This window comes from Malania oleifera, chromosome 9 (assembly GCF_029873635.1).
Source record: "Malania oleifera isolate guangnan ecotype guangnan chromosome 9, ASM2987363v1, whole genome shotgun sequence".
Classification (NCBI taxonomy): domain Eukaryota; kingdom Viridiplantae; phylum Streptophyta; class Magnoliopsida; order Santalales; family Ximeniaceae; genus Malania; species Malania oleifera.
In genome coordinates, this window is record NC_080425.1 from 10,529,786 (window position 1) to 10,546,208 (window position 16,423).

At 36.2% G+C, this 16,423-nt stretch overlaps 1 non-coding gene and 1 pseudogene across 1 annotated transcript; one reads left to right on the forward strand and one right to left on the reverse strand.

The window, feature by feature from the left end:
- Positions 1-9,044: 9,044 nt before the first annotated feature.
- LOC131165138 (small nucleolar RNA R71) lies at positions 9,045-9,152 on the reverse strand. The gene has a single exon (XR_009139459.1). It is a non-coding gene; the product is annotated as a small nucleolar RNA R71 (small nucleolar RNA).
- Positions 9,153-9,835: 683 nt separating this feature from the next.
- On the forward strand, positions 9,836-13,970 carry LOC131163353 (uncharacterized; annotated as a pseudogene).
- The last annotated feature ends 2,453 nt before the right edge of the window (positions 13,971-16,423 follow it).

Sequence of the window (16,423 nt, forward strand, 5' to 3'; positions counted from 1 at the left end):
TGCATAGTTGAAAATCCAAGAAAACATGAAATTCTATTCACAGCCTATAGAGTAAATAATGTATATTGTATAAACCTTGAAAACTTAGTCTCTCAAGATGTAACATGCTTGGTTGCCATGAATGAAACTAGTTAGCTTTGGCATAGAAGACTAGGACATGCAAGCATGAACCTATTATCAAACCTATCTAGAAAGAACTTAGTTAAAGGTTTACCAAATCCAAAGTTCATAAGAGATAAAATTTGTCATGCTTGCCAACTTGGAAATCAAATCAAAACAAATTTTAAAAAGAAGAAACATATATCTACTAGTAGACCCTTATAACTTATACATTTGGTTTGTTTGGTCCTACTAGAACTCAAAGCATAGGAGGTAAGCAATATGCCTTTGTTATAGTTGATGACTACTCTAGGTTTACATGGGTATTGTTCTTAGCCTGCAAGGATGAAGCTTGTAATATGTTAGTAAATCTATGCAAGAAACTTAAAAATGAAAAAGGATATAATGTTTCAAATATAAGAAGTGATCAAGGAAAAGAATTCAACAAAAAAGATGTTGATAAATTTTGCAATGAAGATGGAATCAATCATAATTTTTCAGCACCTGGAACTCCACAAAGAAATGGAGTTGTTGCAAGGAAAAATAGAACCCTTCAAGAAATGGCAAGAACAATGTAAAATGAACATAATTTACCAAAATACTTTCGGGCTGAAGCGGTAAACACAGCATGCTATGTAATAAATAGAGTTTCAATAAGATCATGTTGGCCTTACAAGGCTTAAACATCTTGTTTTGATTCTAACAAACAAGTAGAACTTAACATGCTTTGTATAAGTGATGTATTTTCAGGACTCAAATGATGAATTCCAGGTTAAAGAATTCATGAAAGCTTATATTTCAAAGAAGGATGATCAATATGAAGCTTAAAACAAGGATTCAAAGATGAACTTAGGAATAGCTTCCCAAGAGGGGGTGGGGGTGAATTGGCTTTTGAAAAATTTCTCTTAATTCCTTTTAAAGTCCTTAACTTCTTTTAATATTTAACCAATTCTTTGACTTGTTTATTTATTTTGTCAATCAAACAAGAACTTGATTTCTTTTGAAAAATCAATCAACAACACAATTAAACATTCAATCTTTAACCACACAAATAATTAAACTAGTCAAGCCAATCAATCACAATGCTCAAACCAACAATCAATTTGATTGCCAAATATAAGTTCACTGCAACACTGTTAGATTGATGAAATCATTCAAAATTTAGTACTCTTGGAATATAAAACAAATCTTTATACCATCCAATTACAATCAATATAATATATGTAACTTTCAGCTTTTGATGTTTTCAGCCATGTGGTGAATGTGAGTTTTGAACAAAGCCCTGTAAATATGAAATTTCTTCTTCAATATGATGTTCAATATAAAATCCAATTACTCTTTCCCAACTTTATAATTCAAACAAACACATAAGTTAATTTATTTTTGGGAGGTTTAGCCAAGTAACGTACTCCCGCATAGTTTCCGCAAAGAATGGTTCAACCAACGTACTCCCTTTCGGTTTCCGCAACTCAAATGAAAATCAAACTTTAAGGTTTACTTGATTTTCAAATTTAAACCATCTAAGGAATTTAAATATGTACTGAAAAGAAAGAATAGGGAAAGAGAGAGTGAGACAAAGATTTTTTCGAGGTTCGGCTTATACTCAGCCTACGTCCTTGCCTTTGGCAAACTACCAAAGGATTCACTAAACTTGTTCCTTTACCGAGTGGAACAATACCTTTACACACTCTTTCAGTAGGCTAGAGCCCACCTTTCCAAACAATATCCCCTCGTCTGGTCACTCCTTCAAAATAGGCTAGAGCTTGCCTTTCTAAGCAATATCCCCTTGCTTAGCCAACGATCCAAACAGTCCTTGGATTCGTCAATCTACAAGATAAAGATCAAATAGTTGTGTACAAGGAACTCGCTCCTCAAAGAGCTGGTTAGTACAACAATTACAGAACAACTAATATACTTTAAAGTAAATTAAGAATATGAAATTCAGAATTGAAGCTCCAGAATTGTATCACCATAGAGTTCTTTCAATAGATGAGAGAATTAGAAATTTAAGCACAATCTCAGTGAGATGATCAGCAAAACTTCTCTTAACTTCGTGCAAGGGTGTGAGCAATTGAAACACTTTCAGAATTTCAAAGTGAGAGAGTAAGACAGTAGATATGATTTCTTAATGCTCTTGGTGTCTTAAAATCAATGTATCTTGAGGTATTTATAGAAGTAGAAAACCTCCTTGCTTGTTCTTCAAGAATACTTAAAGTTGTTTCCAAATATTAAAATCATTTAAGTTTCCAAAAATTTGAATTTTCAAAATTATATCCGTTGGAAGTTTTAAAAATTCTGCGAGGCAGATGACTGTGAAGTCCTGGCAGTCGTCTATCCATATAATATAACTGTAAAAAACATAGACAGAGAGGTGGCAGTCATCTGTCCCTTGAGTGGCAATCGTCTGTCACTAGAATATGAGGTGGCAGTCGTATGTCCATATGGTGACAGTCATCTGTCCATGAGTAATTTTAAGTTTTTCAATAACACAGAAGGTGGATAGTCGTTTGGTAAAACATTCACAGACTTCTCACTTTGCACTGAAAGTCGTTTGTTAGAGCCTTGACAGTCGTTTGTTAGGATTCTATTTTTAAGTTTTAAGCTTTTTAAAATTCGCCAGTCGTCTGTCTATTAACAGACAGTCATCTGTCCATTGACTGTTTTTCTTTTCTAGTCATTTTTGACTTCTCTCTCATTTTAGCTTAGATATTCTTGGAATATAGATCTGTTTAACTTAAAAAAAAACATGTACCAAGTTTTATATTAAAGTCTCTAAGTCTCTTTGCCTAATGAGTTTCAAAATGAACACTTCATTTTTGAATGAACTTGAAGTACTTACAAAGTCTTATCCTAAATACCCCTTTGATTCTTCTTTGCTCTGAATTTTCTTTGTTGTTGGTCTCTGATCTTTCAGAATTTTTTGAGCTTTCATCTCTTTAAACTCATGATATTTCATCATTGATTCAGACTTTGAGCTCCTATGATCTTTGATTTTTCTTGAACTGGATCATTTTGCTGATGTAAACTTTCCACATTCCTTGATCCTTGTGAGCTTTCAAGATATGGCATTTTGAGGTCTAAGCTTTATTTTCTTTGAGTTTTCATGTTGATCTCTTTAATCCTCATGCTCTTATGATCTTCAAACTTGGAACCATGCTACATGAATACTTTCAACATTGATTCATGAAAAATACAACACTCAACCAAAGCATGTTAAGTCCTGCTTGTTTGTTAGCATCAAAATAGGATATTAAGTTTTGTAAGGCCAACAATCTACCCCTTTTTGATGATGACAAACAAGAATAAAAAATTTGAGTGAGCCTTAAAAAGACTCCCCTTTTCAATAAGCTTCTTCTTAATAGGATCAATATTAATTTCAAGTGTATCAATACACTTCTCCTCCTTTTGAATATATATTATGTTAACAAGCTCTTTTGAATATATATTATGTTCAAGCTCAATGTTTGAGACTCAATTTTTGCTAAACACTTCTCCCCCTTTTGACATCGATCAAAAATAAAATGTGATGATCAAGTTCGAATATCATTTTGAGTATATCATCAAGCATGTGTACATACCTCAATTTATTTTTCAATATAGCATGGGTAGTGAGTTTTAATAGGCATATCTTTTCTAATAGCTTTTTCTTCCTTTGTTATTATCCAAGATATCAATTGTTGATTTTATGATACCAACTTAACAAAATATGTGATACCAATTTAAAATATAATGCATGATATCTATTTATGGATAAGGAAATGATCATATGTAAGTGATAAATCATAACACTCCCCCTGTTAGTCAGCATACTCAATAATTTCTTTTAAGTCATAAGTTTAGAAGGTTCAAAGTTTCAGATTTAACATTAACATTAGAACTTATAATACATCAAACTGATAACAAAGCATTTCAAAGTTTCAGGGTTTCAGAGTTAGAAATAAATACATATAAAGACTCATAGTCTTTGCTTACACATACTCCCCCTTTTTTCATCAACAAAAAGGCAAAATACATTTAGAATTTGATGTGTAGCATACAAAGTAGCAAAAACACCATCAAAAGTGTATGTATCAGAGTTAGCATCACTATCTTCAGCAATTCCTTTTCCTTTGGATTTCCTTCTGTTTCTCCTTCACCTTCTTCATCTTCAGCTTCGTCCTCATCAGTATTCCCATTACCCTCGTTATCTGAATCAATGTCATGTTTAATGACATGATGCTCTATTTTAGCAATGCGATTATCTAACAAGATATACTTGTCATCAATGGTTGAGATTTTATCCTGAAGAGAATAAAATTTTTCTCGCATTTCAGAACTAAAACTAGTATAATTATGATAAAATGGAACAAACCAAGGTGGCATATCAGCTTCTTCAGGAGCTGGATTCCTTTATTCTTGTGCAGGTCTTGTCGGTCTATTGCCCCGAAACATCCAACCCTCAGTATAGTTTTTGTAACCCATTCGTTTTAGTGTAGTAGATGAGAAAACATGGTAATGGGTTCGTTTCACTATTTTTGAAGCTGGCGAGAGAACTTGAAAATGGGCAAAGATTAAGGAAAGAATGCCGCCGTATGGAAGCCCAATTCTAGGAGATTCAAGCTTCATCACCATCCATTTCAGTATAATGCTGGATAAGTCTAATTTCTTCCCTTTTGGTAAGCACCACATAATAAAACGATCGAAGAATGATACATGATCAAAGGATCCCAACCTTGGAATTATATTGTATGCAATAATCTTATGCAAGATTTGTGCTTGAAGATTGAGCTGTTTATATGGTGGAGGATGTCCAAAATAAACAGGTGCATCATTCATCATAAGAGATATAAATTCTTGTAGTGAAAATCCTAGTTCCATAGTCCATTGCTTCTCAACTGGAGTACACTCAAAATTTTCATGCTTGATATGAAGAATTTTCCTTAATGAGTGTGGGGTAAGAGTAATCTTTTGACCATAAATTTCAGTAGCAATTCCAACTTCCTTCTTTACCAAGTTTGAATAAAAAATCTTAATTTGATCTGGGTAATACCCTTTCACTTGATGAAGAATGAACTTGTCCCATCCTATAGTTTTGAACATTTCAATAATTTCAGGAAAATTTTCTTCAAAGAAAGTTACGTCTAAAACCTTACAGAACATTGGTTTGATTGCAAAAATGTGATTCTGATACAATGCTTTCGTATGCGAAGAGACCAACCATTTTTCTATGTCATCGTTGCTTGTAGGCTTTGAAGAAGACGAGGAGGCTTTGTCCTTCTTTCCCACTGTTTTGGTACGAACCATCTTGATGAGCCAGTTAAAGTTCAGAAACCCTAGATGTGTATGGATTAGGGTTGTGAGTGAGGATCGTTGGGAATAGCTTGGGAGAGAAAGAACTTTGAAGAAAAGGAAGAGATGATGTTTAGAGAAGGGAAGATGAACGGACAGACATCTTTGGGGTTTAGAAATCGTGTTTTTAAGTGAAATGAACACCACCCTCCGCGAGACAGTCGTCTGTCACTAATTGGACAATCGTCTGTCCACTATTTTTACATAGACAGTAGCCTTCCAGTCGCCTGCTAGCTCTTTGGCAGTCATCTGCCCTGACCAACTGTTCTTCTTCTCTTTTAGTTAACTTCTCTTATATGTTACATGCTATCATATGACTTTTTTTTCAAAAAAAAAAACTCTCTATCATGAGTTTGTATGAATTTTTCTTTAAGATTTTTGGCCAACAAGGTTATTTAATTATTTTTGTATTTCAATAAACACTTTGAGCTTTTCTAGGCCTTTTTATCTTAGGTACCCATACCTTTTTGGATCTTGTTAGTTTCATAAGACTTGATTTTTCTTTCATTCTTTATATTTGTTTCGTTTTTACATCCCTTCTCTTGAATGGACATTCAAACTTGATATGCCCGATTACGCATCAAAACTGCGTAATTAGGCACTTTAATCCGGTCTTTACGGCTTAGATTTTTAATTAAGTGTCCAAATTTGTCCAATATTTTAATAAAGTGCCGAAATTATCATTCTTGAGTTTTATTGTGCAATTTACGAGTTTTTGATAATTCTTTTTATCGCAGGATAAGTCCTGGGAACCAAAACTGACACCTGTTCGTATTTCATGCATAACTTTTCTGTCCAAACTCCGATTGAAGCGATTCAAATTTCTAGAAAAAGCGAAAAGAATTATCTACAACTTTTGTGTTTTGCATTTTGTGAGAAACTGGCTTTAGAAGGGTCAAATATTGCGGTGAAAAGAGAGCAAAAAATGTGACCCGGCCTGCAGGGTCAAGTTGTCGGGTCGGGTTGGCTAAACCGGGTCTAGGGCTTCCCCCAATATCTTTTAAAATCTTATTATTCTCTCCCTTCTTTCCCAAACAGTTCTGCGGGCTGCTCTCCATCTTCTTCTTCTTCTTCTTCTTCTTCCTCTTCTTGCTTGCTACTCTTCTTGCCCTTGCTTTCAGCCATCTTTTTCTTTACGTTCTTCTTCTTTCCCTTAACTCTCCCTCAGATTCCCTCTGTTCAGCCCCTACTCCTATTTAGCCTCCGCACTCTTGGCTATCCTCTGCACACAGCCTAATTAGCTGCCCAGAAAACAGCAGCTCTCGGCTTCCTCACTGTCCACCCTTTTCCACAGCTCCACAGCAAAGCAGCAGAGACCTGCACCAACCTCCCTTGATGTCGAGAACCACCACGAAGGCCACCCTCTAGCTCTGCAACACAGTAGCACCAGAAGACCTGCGGGCCACTCCACCTTGCAGAACCAGTTGCAGCTCCTCCAATCCCGAAGCCATGCACCATCCCCTGTTCCTCTAGCCCCTGCTGGTCAGGCAGCAGCAGTTTTTCCAGCGACCAGAGCACAACCACTAGCAGAACACATGCACAGCACCCTGCTGCCATGGCCGAAAGCCTCCATGAGCCAACTTCTCTCTTTTCTCTCTCTCTCTCTCTCTCTCTCTCTCTCTCTCTCTCTCTCTCTCTCTCCCCTTTTATTACAATTGAATAATGTTTTTTATTATTTATTTATTACAGTTTATTGAAAAGTTAGAGCTTGGATACTTGTTAAGTGATTTTAATTTTTTTCTATTTACTTATCTTGTATTTAATTCAAGTGTTATTAGATTTAATTTAGTAGTTTTTATTTATCATTCGTTTAATTTAAATCCTGTTTTAATTTAGTTGATCTTTTCAAATTTTAAATTTTTTTTGTTGTCGAAACTTGTTTTAGTTTAGGGTCAAGTCGTATTAAAGTTTTCATTTTTATTGTGTTCAGTCTAGTTTAAGTTGTTAGGGGTAATTTTTGTTTGAGTTCTTGGTTGCTCTTGAAGTTTCGTTTTGATCCAATTTCTTAAATTTTGTTAAAGGTTTGATTTTTACTGTTTGTGAGTGTGTTTAATTTTGATTGCATCTCCATTGCGTGTTTAATTCCATATTTGTAGTTGCCATTTTTAATTAGTGTGTGTTTGATGGAGTTTCCATTGCATGTTTTAATTTCTTATTTGTAGTTGCCATCTTTAATAATGCGTGTTTAGGTATTTCCTCAAGTAAACTAGGATTTCCATACTTGTTTTTTTTCTATTGCAAGCATGAGTGGCTAAGTTCAGTAATTCGGGTTGTGGGTCGATGTCGTTTGCGTTCCATGGTTGATTAGTTATCCTATGATATCATTGTTCAACTTTTATTTGGTTAAAACCGAAAATTGAAGGAATCGTTGATAAATCGCTAGCTCTTGCTTCTTGTTTTGTTGCTGACGTTAGACACATCAAAACCTTGATTTAATCTAGGATTTTAATCAACTTATTTTTACATAAAATTCGGTTGATGCGTAATAAGAGTTTTTATTTTCTTCCGTTTGGATGTGGCCAATTTACTCGATCGTTAGTAATAAAATTTCATCTTCTTAATGCCTTGATTGGATTAACAAGAAAAGGAGTAAGGCCTAGGAAATTAGTAAATGGTGGAAGCAAACAGACGTTGAACCCGTAACCCGAGTGTTTGGTAAAATTGTTTCAGTTAATCTGTTTAGTTTTGGTTGCATTATTAGATTTGCATTTTTGGAGAATTGATAAAATTTCAGTTTCATTTTGATAGTTTACTCAAGCTTCTCTCACTTTGTTTACTGTTTTCAAAATCGTAAAAGATCAAAAAGATTTTCAAACCCTATTTTTTTCAGCAACAGGATTTCACTAAACTTGCATAAATACTTTGATACTCAGTGGTCCCTATGGAATACGATCCTTGACTCATCCTTGATACAATTTGACACTTCTGCACTTGGAAGCACAACTCAGAACGAGTCAAGTTTTTGGCGCCGTTGCCGGGGTCTAATTGGTGTCATCAAAGTGTTTCTCAGATTTCAGAGAGGTGTTTAGAGCTGTGAACGTCTTTACAGCCTGGGTGATATCTACTTCCTCTCCTTTGACCTGTTTGCTTTTATTGCATTTATACTAAGTTTGTATGACTAGTTGGGCTAGAGTTAACACATTTAGACTAGTCAGGACAGACTCATCCATCTCATCATCGAGTGAACCTGTTTCACTTGAATCGTCATCTGACACGCATAGCATCATGGCTGAAATTGAACCTCATGATATAGAGAACCCTAATAGGACACTCAGAGAATATTTGCAACCTGTTAGGACCAGCACCCCATCCTGCATTATTCTACCTTTGAATGCAAATGCTTTTAATTTTAAACCTGGGATGATTCCATTGTTACCTCATTTTCATGGCATTGAATCTGAAAACCCATATTTGCATATTAAAGAGTTTGAAGAAGCTTGTTCCACATTCATGGATAGAACATGCACTGAGGAGGTAATAAGATTGAAATTGTTCCCATTTTCTTTAAAAGACAAAGCAAAAACCTGGTTAAATTCCTTAAGACTAAGATCCATTGGGACTTGGCAAGAAATGCAAACGGAATTTTTAAAGAAATTTTTTCCCATGCAAAGAACTAATGCTTTGAAAAGAAAAATCATGAATTTTTGCCAAAAGGATGTGGAGACATTTTATCAGTGTTGGGAACGTTTCAAAGATCTCTTAAATGCATGTCCTCACCATGGGTATGAAAATTAGAGGGTCATCAGTTTTTACTATGAGGGATTGCAACCAAAGATGAGGCAATTTGTAGAAACAATGTGCAATGGTGAGTTTTTCAATAAAGGGCCTGAAGAAGCTTTTGATTATTTTTATTACTTGGCTGAAAATGCCCAATCTTGGGATGTCTCTGATGTGTATGATAGATCTGAAAAGCAAAAATGCATTGGTGGGGGTGGTAAGTATCAATTGAAAGAAGTTGATGATTTGAATGCTAGGCTTGCATTGATGTCTAAAAGGTTAGAGTTTATTGAACTTAAGAAGGTAAATAAAATGCACGTTTTACCATCATCTTCTGAAAAATGTAGCATATGTGAGGATCCAGGGCATGTGACTGATGCATGTCCAACTATTCCTGCTTTTAAGGAAGTTTTGCTTGATCAATCTAACCCAGTGCATATGGTTTCTAAGAATTCTTTTGGACCTTATTCTAATACATATAATGCAGGTTGGAGAAATCATCCAAATCTCAGTTGGAAAAATGACCAAGTGGGGTCATCTACGCAGGGACCAAGTCAGTATAATCCTTATGCAGCCGCTAGCCAAGGCTTGGGGCCACCTCATTTTCCAAATCAGCCCCCCCCCCCCCAAAATGCAAAGAAGAGGAGTGGAAGACTCCATACAACAACTAACTGTTAGCTTGCAACAGTTAATGCAGAGTCAGAGCACGATCAACAACCAAAACTCCCAGGCCATCAATGACATCAGAGGGACTCTCACTAAAGTAACCACCACTTTGAGTAACCAGGAGAAAGGAAAGTTTCCAGCTCAACCCCAGCCCAATCCACAAGGGCACAGTCGATCATATCAGCACTCAGGTGATGGGAGCAATGTGAAATCAGTGAAAGCTATTACAACTTTGAGGAATGGTAAGGTTTTGGGTGACCCTGCCCATAGTGCAGGAAGTTCAGGTAAAAATGCTAATCCTCCTCTTGATAGTGGTGAGTCGAACACTTTAAATTCACATAATGATGCATGTTCCATACCTACACCGTTTCCACAACGTTTGGTTTCTTTGCACAAGGATAAACAGCATGTTGAAATCTTGGAAATTTTTAAGCAAGTTAGGATTAACATTCCACTTCTAGATGCTATAAAAAAAATTCCTGCTTATGCTAAATTTCTAAAGGATTTATGCACTGTAAAATGCAAATTGAATGTGCAGAAAAAGGCTTTCCTCACTGAGCAAGTTAGTGCTATTATTCAAAATCACACACCACCTAAGTACAAGGATCCTGGGTCACCTACTATTTCATGTGTCATTGGAAACTCTAAGATAGGGCAGTCCTTGCTAGACTTAGGTGCGGTGGTTAATTTGCTACCTTATAGTGTGTATGAACAATTGGGGCTAGGGGAATTGAAAACCACATCCATTATCTTACAGCTTGCTGATAGAACCATAAAAATTCCTAAGGGTATCATTGAGGACGTCTTGGTCCAAGTGGATAAATTTTACTACCCTGTGGATTTTGTGGTCTTGGATATGGAAAGTGTCATTCCGCGCAAATTCTTCACCACGTGTGATTTTGGGAAGACCATTTTTAGCAACTTCTAATGCCATAATCAATTGTAGGAGTGGTGTTTTAAAATTGAGTTTTGGAAATATGACTTTAGAACTGAATATCTTCAATTTGTGCAGGCAACCTCAAGAACATGAAAAAATCCAAGAAGTCAATTCACTGGAATCTTTAATTGTAGACACTCCTTGGTTAAACTATGATTGTGATGAGCAGTGGGAGGAATTAGAAGATTCCCTCGATTTAATTGAGTCCACTGATCATTTTTCTTTGCTTTGTGTTGCAGGTGACTCAACTGAGATGCAATGGAAGCTTAAATTTGAACCATTACCGGCAATACAAACCCCAGCACAACCATTTGATGAGAAGGCACCAGTGTTAGAATTGAAGCCACTGCCGTTGGAACTAAAATATACCTACCTTGGACTGGAGAACTCATTCCCAGTGGTGATTTCTGCATTGTTGACTCCTGACCAAGAAAGTAAGTTGTTGAGAATTTTGACACAACACAAATCAGCCAATGGTTGGTCCATTTCCGACATTAAAGGTATAAGTCCTCTCCTTTGTACATATAGGATATATTTGGAAGAGGATTCGAAACCCTTTAGAGAGATGCAAAGGAGACTAAACCCCACAATGAAAGAAGTGGTAAAAAAGGAAGTTTTGAAATTGTTAGACATAGGCATCATATATCCAATTGCTGACAGTAAATGGGTTAGTCCGATACAAGTTGTCCCAAAAAAATCTGGTATAACCATTGTAGAAAATGATAAGGGAGAATTGATGCCTAATAGAGAGACCACAGGTTGGAGGATGTGTGTACATTATAGGAAATTGAATGCTGCCTCTAGGAAGGATCATTTTCCTTTGCCTTTCCTTGACCAGGTTTTAGAAAAAGTGGTAGGGCATGAATATTACTGTTTTTTAGATGGATTCCGCGGTTATTATCAAATAGAAATAGCTCCAGAGGACCAAGAGAAGACTACCTTCACTTGTCCCTTTGGAACTTTTTCCTTTAGGAGAATGCCATTTGGGCTATGCAATGCCCCGGCTACTTTTCAAAGATGCATGTTAAGTATTTTTAGCAACTTGATTGAGGATAGTGTAGAGGTATTCATGGATGACTTTTCAGTTTTTGGAAAAACATTTGATGCATGTTTGTCTAATTTTCAGGTTGTTTTGAAAATATGTGAAGAAAAGCAATTGTTGTTAAATTGGGAAAAATGTCACTTTATGGTCCAACAAAGAATAGTTTTGGGGCACATTGTATCCTCTCGAGGCATAGAGGTGGATAAAGCTAAGATAGACTTGATTTCAAATTTGCCTGCACCTAAAAATGTGAAAGATGTTAGATCATTTTTAGGGCATGCCGGTTTTCATAGAAGATTCATAAGGAATTTTAGCTTTATTTCTAAACCTCTTTGCAAACTTTTGATGCATGATGTTAAATTTGAATGGACCCAAGAGTGTCAAAATGGTTTCGATGAATTGAAAACATTTCCCACCACTGCACCTATCATTCGATCTCCTGACTGGTCACTTCCTTTTGAATTAATGTGTGATGCAAGTGACTTCGCTGTGGGGGCTGTTCTTGGACAACGAAGAGATAAACTACCATATGTTATATACTATGCTAGTAAAACTTTAAATGCGGCACAAAAGAACTATTCCACCACAGAAAAAGAACTACTAGCTATAGTATTTGCATTGGATAAGTTTAGATCTTATCTTCTTGGTTCTCCTGTCATAATATTCACTGACCATGCAGCTCTGAAATTTCTACTGTCAAAAAAAGACATTAAGCCAAGACTGGTAAGGTGGATACTTCTGCTTCAGGAATTTGATCTCACAATAAAAGATAAAAAAGGAGTGGAGAACGTGGTGGCAGATCACCTTTCTCGGCTTCAACCAGAAGTTTCTGAGAAGTTTTCTTTAATTTATGATAAATTTCTTGATGAACAATTATTTGCCGTTGAATATTTACCATGGTATGCTGACATTGTAAATTTCTTGGTTACAGGGAAAACTCCACCTCGTTGGAATGCTCAAGACATAAGAAGGTTGAAGGCTGAAGCTAAGAATTTATTTTACGATGATCCTTATCTCTTTAAATATTATTCAGATCAGATCATTAGAAAGTGTGTGCCTAACAATGAAATTTCTAGTGTTTTAAATTTTTGCCACACAGAAGCTTGTGGTGGGCATTTTTCCGCCCACAAAACAGTGGCTAAAGTTCTTCAAAGTGGGTTTTATTGGCCAAGTATGTTTAAGGATGCTTTGAGTTTCTGTAAAGCTTGTGAACCTTGTCAAAAATTAGGGGTAATCACTAGGAGAAACATGATGCCTTTGCAACCTATACTAGTGATTGAAAATTTTGATTGTTGGGGTATAGATTTCATGGCACCATTTCCTTCTTCTTTTGGCTATTTATACATTTTGATTGCCATTGATTATGTTTCCAAGTGGGTTGAGGCAGTCCCTTGCAGAACTAATGACCATCAAGTAATTATAAAATTTTTGAAAGAAAACATTTTTGCAAGATTTGGCATGCCTAAAGCCATAATCAGTAATCAAGGCACGCACTTTTGCAACAAACATGTTTCAGCCTTATTGAAGAAGTATGGTATCCATCACAAAATCTCTACTACCTACCATCCTCAAACCAATGGGCAAGCTGAATTAGCAAATAGGGAAATTAAACACATCCTTGAGAAAACTGTTAACCCAAATAAGAAGGATTGGTTTTTGAGATTGTCTGATAGCTTGTGGGCCTATAGAACAGATTTTAAAACCATTTTAGGCATGTCTCCATATAGATTAGTGTATGGTAAGGCTTGCCATTTGCCTGTAGAGTTGGAACATAAGGTGTATTGGGCAATTAAACAATGCAATTTTAACATTGATGATGTTGGTTGTGTGAGAAAATTGCAGTTATCTAAATTGAACGAGTTGAGGATGGATGCCTACAATAATTCTAAATTGTCCAAGGAGAGAATGAAGAACTTTCATGATAAACACATTCAGTGTAAGACTTTTGAGCCCGACCAACAAGTGCTATTGTACAACTCTCGCCTACACTTGTTTCCTGGTAAGTTAAGGTCTCGGTGGAGTGGACCTTTTGTGGTGAAGACTGTTTTTCCTCATGGTGCTGTAGAGATTTTGAATCCTCAAAATGGTAATGTTTTTAAGGTTAATGGTCAAAGGTTCAAGCCTTTTATTTCTAACTTTGCACCTGAGGAATTTACTCTACATTTGCTTGATCCCACTTAGTATAGTTCATTTTCTTTTCTTTTTTTTCCCTTTTTGTGTTTTTTTTTCTTATTTATATTTATATTTTTCTCATTGTTTTCCTTTGTTCTGTAGTTGTTATTTCTTATTCTCTAGCATTATATTCTTTTCAAAGCGGTTCAAGTACTTCTTCTTTTTCTCATTTATATTTTTAGAGTTGTTTTGCTTTACGTTTAAATACTCTCTTGGGTAAATTCTTTCAATTCTCCTACGTCATTGGGGACAATGCTACATTCTAGTTGGGGGATCGAAGAGAATTTACCCTGTGGTTTCCGTGCTTTAAACATATGTGGTTTGCCTTGAGAAAATAGTGTTATATCAAGTAAAAAAAAAATTCAAACATCAAAAAGAAAGAGAGAAAGAAAGAGGAGCACTGAAGATTTACACTGCATTATCCCATTTTTAACATTGACTCATACCCTTCACATACCTGCATATAACCTAAGAACTACACATTTGAGTCATTTATGCGTAGTTTCTCTTTATATGATTTTATGACTCCATGGATAATTGATTGGTAGTACATTCGTGTTAATTTGGTTATATAATTTTCTGTATTTACATGACATCTCATGAGGTTGAATACATACTCATGTGATTCATTGCACTTAGGGTTTCCTGTGAGCATTAAGAGAACACCCGTGGCGACTATGACACCTTGTGAGATATCCTTGAGCTATGTATCGTCCTTGTGAGCGTTAATATCAAATCAGAGTTCATAGAACTCAATTCTTTTTATTTTTATTTTTTATGGATGATTCCTTGTACACTAGTCTTTGTTTTTGATTTGCTAACCTAGAGGTGACTTCTAGTGGGGAGATAGACACCTTGGTCTTGTAGCCTACTCAAGATGTGAAGGCTGAGCCACCCGTAGAGACAGACTTAGTTCATGGACCACTATTCGAACTCAATTCCCGTTGATGGTATGAAGATAACAAACGAAGTGTAATGATTGTCTTAATTGTTCAAGAAAAGGCAGAAAAATAAAGAATGAGCAGAAGAAACGATAAGAAATAAAAATGCACGTGAAATGAAATGCTAATGTCTGCTCCACAGAAATATCACAAAAAGTCAAGGACACAACACATGTTCTCTACGTACGAAGATTCTTCAACCAGTTAATGCCTCACATGTGTTCACGACAAGTTTGTGAATAAGTTGAGTGGTCTCGATTGGATGTAGCGAGTAGGTGAGAAGATGCTAGGGTGAAGGACCCGACACCTCATAGATAGGCTAGATCCTTTCCAGACTAGTCCACTCCGTACATTTACCGTTGTTCCTTTTATTATGTGGGATGTTTGATCGCAACACTCCTCCTCACATATAATGAGCGAACCCATTTCTTTCTTTTTGAGTGTTTTTGAGGGTATATCAGTTAGGCCGAGTCAAAGCGACCGTTCTGTAGGTGTCCACTGGTATCCTAGGTGTATTGAGTCACACACACACACACACACCTCGAGAGTCTACCTATTTATACTCGAACTTATATGACTGCATTAACTCTGAATGTGCCACTGATTAATTTCATGTGAGTATATTGCACTCAAATGACATATAAATGATAAAACTTGCATGAGTGATGTGCTTTGGAGAATGTGCATCGAATATGAACGAGCATGTGTGAAATTCAGTTATATTCTTGTATGTGAAACGGTATGCTTGTGTCGCATGTGCATTGATTTCATGATCACTGGAGTTTGAAGTTGTAGGCACCACCCTGAGATTCATTCACGTCATTTGCTAGAGACTAGCAAAACGTTAGTTGGGGGGTGTGATTACGTGTCAAAACTGCGTAATTGGGCACTTTAATCCGGTCTTTACGGCTTAGATTTTTAATTAAGTGTCCAAATTTGTCCAATATTTTAATAAAGTGCCGAAATTATCATTCTTGAGTTTTATTGTGCAATTTACGAGTTTTTGATAATTCTTTTTATCGCAGGAAAAGTCCCGGGAACCAAAACTGATACCTGTTCGTATTTCATGTATAACTTTTTCGTCCAAATTCCGATTGAGGCGATTCAAATTTTTAGAGAAATAGGAAAGGATTATCTACAAGTTTTATGTTTTGACTTTTGTCAGAAACTAGCTTCAAAAGGGTAAAATATTAGGGTAAATAGAGATAAAAAATGTGACCCGGCCAAGCAAGCCGGTTCGAGTCAAGTTGTCGGGTCGAGTTGGCTAAACCGGGTCTAGGGCTTCCCCCAATATCTTTTAAATTCTTATTCGTCTCTCTCTTATTTCCCAGATAGCTCTGCGGGCTGCTCTCCATCTTCTTCTTCTTCTTCTTCCTCTTCTTGCTTGCTACTCTTCTTGCCCTTGGTCTCAGCCATATTTTTCTTTACGTTCTTCTTCTTTCCCTTAACTCTCCCTCGGATTCCCTCTGTTCAGCCCCTGCTCCTATTCAGCCTCCGCACTCTTGGCTATCCTCTGCACAC